The sequence below is a fragment of the Scyliorhinus canicula genome, chromosome 16 (genome assembly GCF_902713615.1).
Source record: "Scyliorhinus canicula chromosome 16, sScyCan1.1, whole genome shotgun sequence".
Taxonomy (NCBI): domain Eukaryota; kingdom Metazoa; phylum Chordata; class Chondrichthyes; order Carcharhiniformes; family Scyliorhinidae; genus Scyliorhinus; species Scyliorhinus canicula.
The window spans coordinates 126,491,552-126,496,688 of record NC_052161.1 but is presented as its reverse complement, the minus strand read 5'-3'; positions in this window follow the sequence as shown (position 1 = coordinate 126,496,688).

The following is a 5,137-nucleotide window of genomic DNA, read 5'->3' as shown; positions in this document are numbered from 1 at the left end:
TCTTTTGTTTTTGTGTGCTGTGAGAAAATACAAATAAAAACAATAAAGTTCAACAAAAAAAGAATGGGAAAGGAGAACAGGTTTCCTTCCTGAAGAGACATGAGTGAATCAGGTGGGTTTATTACAATAATCTGGTCTCTTTGTCTACTGATTTCTTCTTTAACTAAATTCAAATTCTCAAACTGGATTTGAACTTCGATCCTCTGGATTACTGATCCAGGAGTTTAACTATGACAGTGCCTTGCTCCTGTTCTTTCTACAATCTCGATCACAGAATCATAGAATCTACTGTGCAGAAGGAGGCCATTCAGCCCAACCGACCCTTGGAAAGAGCGCCCCACTTGAACCCACATCTCGACCCTATCTCCGTAACCCAGTAACCCCACTGTTATAACCTGCTTGCTTACCACTGGCTGGGAACTAATGGCAATCCCACAATCCTTAGGGAGTATGAGCTTCCCTAATGATGGGGGAGGAGAAATCATTAGCAGATTCCCTGCATAAATAGAGCTGGGCAGAATGGAACCAGCTAGTGAGGAGTGAGCAGCAAGGGAGTTACCACTGCTGTTGTTGTGTGTATATATATATATGTTATTGTACATAAATGTTATTTCTATTTTACAACTCGTGCTGGATTCGTCATGGCCCTCACAAAACTGGCGACGAGGGTTAAAGTGAATAGCTGTCCACGCTGCTGAAGCCACCTCCCTGGATTTTTGTTGGATACAGGTTGCAAGTTGTTTTTCTGTTACACCATGCCTCTGTATGGATGTTTGGATGTCTTTGATGCTGCACTGGAAAGTTGGAACCAGTCCGCACAACGGATGCGTTACTATTTCTGGGCAAACAACATCACCGAAAACGAGCGGCAGGTGGTCATTGCGTTCACTGCTTGCAGCCCGCATACGTTTGGGTGATTAGGAGCCTTACATACCCAGCTGCGCCAGACACCAAGACGTTTGATGAACTTGCGACCTTAGTGGGGCAACATTTTAACCCAACCCCGCCCACGATAGTCAAGCGTTACCGGTTTAATACCGCTGAGAGGACCCCATGAGAAACCCTTGCAGAGTTTCTATCCAGGCTACGCAGGATTGCGGTGTACTGTGACCCGACCATTTGGTTTGTGGTATTAACAACGCGGCCACCCAGAGAAAGTTGTTAGCTGAGCCAACATTGACTTTTCAACAGGCCATTCAAATAGTATTGTCCCGAGAGAGCGCAGAACGGGGAGTGCAGGAGCTACAGGGAATGGAGGTGCACGCCTTGGGGTGCAACCCCTTCCGCCCAAAAGCGTCACCCTACACCCCTGTGGTACCTTGGGCGGGGAGGCGTCCGGATTGACACCAGTGGTCGCCGGACGTTCCTCCCCGAAGGGAGCCTTATCCAGAACCAATGGATGAGGAGCCATGTCCGTGTCGGACTTGTGGATGCCGACCCCGTCGTGGATGCCAGAAACTGGGACCAGCCCAGGGGCCATACCTTCCATTTGGATGAACCTGCGGCGACTACTCCCGAGGACGTGGAGACGGAGGAAGACTGCCTGCAGCTGCATTGTGTGGCAGCTCCCCATGTGGCCCCCATTGAGGTGACAGTACGGGTCAATGGTCACCCACTTGAGAAGGAGTTGGGCACTGGCGCAGCGGTCTCCGTGATCGCCCAGAGGACATTCGACCGCATCAAGCAGGGTATACAGACCCTTACATTAACTGACACACAGGCCAGGTTGGCCACCTACACGGGGGGAACCATTGGACATTGCAGGAACTACGATGACCCCTGTGGTTTATGGACGCCAGGAGGGGCGTTTCCCACTTATCGTGGTGCATGGCCACGGGCCCAGCCTGTTGGGTCGGGACTGGTTGCGCCATTTGCGGCTGCAGTGGCAGCACATCCTCTCATCAGGTTCTGGAGGGTTGATGGAGGTACTAGGACGGTACCCAGATGTATTCCACCCCGGTTTGGGGAAAATAAAAGGGGCCGTATCCCGTATCCAAGTCAAACCAGGAGCCAAGCCGCGCTATTTCCGGGCGTGCCCGGTGCCTTACGCCTTGCTCAAGAAGGTAGAAGGGGAGCTCACTCGTTTGAAATCCTTGGGTATTATCAGGCCCGCCCGTTTCGCTGACTGGGCAGCACCAATTGTACCTGTAATGAAGCCAGGTGCCACAGTTCGCTTGTGCGGCGACTATAAACCTACAGTGAATACGGCTTCCCGGCTCGACCGATACCCAATGCCTCGCATAGAGGATCTCTACGGGAAGCTTGCAGGCGAACTCTCGTTCACGAATTTAGATATGAGTCACGCCTACCTACAGTTGGAGCTGGACCCTGCCTCTCGGCCATATGTAACTATTAATACACACCGGGGCCTGTATAAATATACACGGTTGCCCTTTGGGGTATCTTCTGCCTGCGCTATCTTTCAACGCGTCATGGAGGGCATCTTGAGAGGTTTACTGCATGTCGCTGTCTAATTACGTTTTGATTACAGGGACATTGGAGCAGGAACATTTGGAAGATTTGGAGGCTGTCCTTAGACGCTTTTCAGAGGCTGGAGTCTGTTTACGTCGCACAATGTGCGTCTTTCAGGAGAAGGAAGTGGTCTACCTGGGTTATCGGGTGGACCACGAAGGTTTGCACCCCGTCGCAGAGAAGGTGCGCGCAATTCAACAGGCCTCCGCCCCGACTGACACTTCGCATCTTCGTTCGTTTCTCGGCCTCGTAAATTAATATGGGAAATTCCTCCCCAATCTGGCAACTCCACTGGCCCTGTTGCACCTTCTGCTAAAGAAGAATCACACCTGGGTTTGGGATCAGCCGCAAGAAACCGCTTTCCAGCGGGTAAACCAACAATTGTCATCGTCTGGGTTACTAACTCACTATGATCCTGGAAGGCCTTTTCTCATCATGTGTGATGCGTCCCCATATGGTGTTGGGGCCGCCCTGTCCCACAAGATGGAGAATGGGGCCGAGTGGCCAATAGCTTTCGCCTCTTGCACATTAACTGCAGTGGAAAAGAAGTACGTGCAGATCGAAAAGGAGGGCCTGGCGGTGGTCTTTGCGGTGAAACCCTTCCACCAGTCTGTGTATGGCCACCACTTCACTATCGTGACTGATCATAAGCCTTTGCTGGGACTTTTCCGAGAGGATAAGCCAATACTGCCCATTGCTTCCACACGGATCCAGCACTGGGCTTTGTTGTTCGCTGTCTACGAGTATTCTCTGGAGCATAAACCAGGGACCCAGATAGCGAACGCTGACGCACTGAGCTGATTGCCTTTATCGACTGGCCCCATGTCGACCCCCACGACTGGTGAGGTGGTTGCAATCCTAAATGTTATGGACTCCTTGCCTGTCACGGCGTCACAGATCCGTGAGTGGACCCAGACGGAGCCAGTCCTGTCAAAGGTTCGGCACATAGCCCTGTATGATGGGCAACATAGACAGCTCCCAGGCGAGTTGCGGGCATTTTCCTCCAAGCTGTCAGAATTTAGTGTGGAAGATGGTATCCTCTTGTGGTGGACGTGTGTGATTGTCCCGAAAAAGGACAGGAGCTGATACTAAAAGACTTGCATAATGGGCATCCGGGTGTGACCAAAATTAAAATGTTGGCCCGGAGTTATGTCTGGTGGCCAGGCCTCGACGCCGACATTGAGAAGTTGGCCCGAAACTGGTCCATTTGCCAGGAGCATCAGAAGCTTCCGCCGGCCGCTCCCCTATATCACTGGGAATGGCCAGGGCGGCCCTGGGCGTGCTTGCATGCGGATTTTGCAGACCCTTTTCAAGGATCCAGGTACCTTCTATTAATCGACGCCCAGCCTAAATGGCTAGAGGTGCATAAGATGGGAGGCACAACGCCTGCGCAACAATCGAGAAGATGCGTTTGTCTTTCAGTACGCATGGCCTCCCCAAGGTGCTCGTCACGGACAACAGCACTCCGTTTCACAAGTGAGGAGTTTGCGAGGTTCATGAAGCTGAACGGCATATGCCACATCCGCACTGCCCCTTACCACCCGGCTTCAAATGGGTTGGTGGAGTGCGCAGTGCAGACATTCAAACGGGGCCGAAAGAAAGTCTTCCGGGTCTATGGACACGAGACTGGCTCATTTTTGTTTTCATACAGGACCACTCCACATGCGGTGACTGGGGTAGCTCCCGCGGAACTCCTAATGGCCCGGAGACTTCGCACCCGCCTTAGCATGGTTTTCCCGGACATTGGCGCAAAAGTACGCCGCACTCCAGAACAGCAGGGACATGGCCTTTCTCGGCATCGGCCGATTCAGTTTACGCCCGGTGACTCAGTGTTCATTCGAAATTTTGCTGGTGGTGCCAGTGGTTCCCTGGCGTTATATTTTGCTGAATGGGCCCAATCTCTTACCAGGTGCAAGCCCAGGGCCGTCTCCAGCGCAAACATGTAGACCACGTTCGGTCCAGAAGACCATTTCTTCCAAAGTTTGCCCGCCCCCAGAGCTCACTTCTACAGCCACAGAGACCAGACACAGTGGAGAGTATTCCTCACAATCTTCCTCTGGTGCTGCACTCAAAGCCTGCGCAGGTCGTTGCAGAACCGCGTGGAGAAAGGGCGCCGAGATGACGGAGGCAGTGGACTCCGACTCCGAGATGGAGACACAGGACGCATCAGAGGGGGTGTCCTCGGGCCCATGGGCCGTGGATGTACAATCGTTACGCCATTCATCACGGAAGCGCCATTCTCGTTACATGCCGCCTGATCCAACGCCTCGTGCGAATGGTGTCCGGCCTGCGGCAAAACAAGTCCGACGCCCTCCTTCGCCAGGGTCTTCGGTGGATTCCTTGGACTTTGGGGGGGAAGGGATGTTATAACCTGCCTGCTTACCATTGGCTGGGGACTAATGGCAATCCCACAATCCTGTGGGAGTATAAGCTTCCCCAATGAGGGGGGCGGAGAAATCATTAGCAGATTCCCTATATAAATAGAGCTAGCCAGTATGGAACCAGCTAGAGAGGAGTGAACAGCAAGGGAGTTACTGCTGCTGCTGTGTGTGTATATATATGTTATTGTACATAAATGTTATTTCTTTCTATTCTCCAACTCGTGCTGGATTCTTCGTGGCCCTCACAAAACCCACCTCACCTTTGTGGATAATAAGGGGCAATT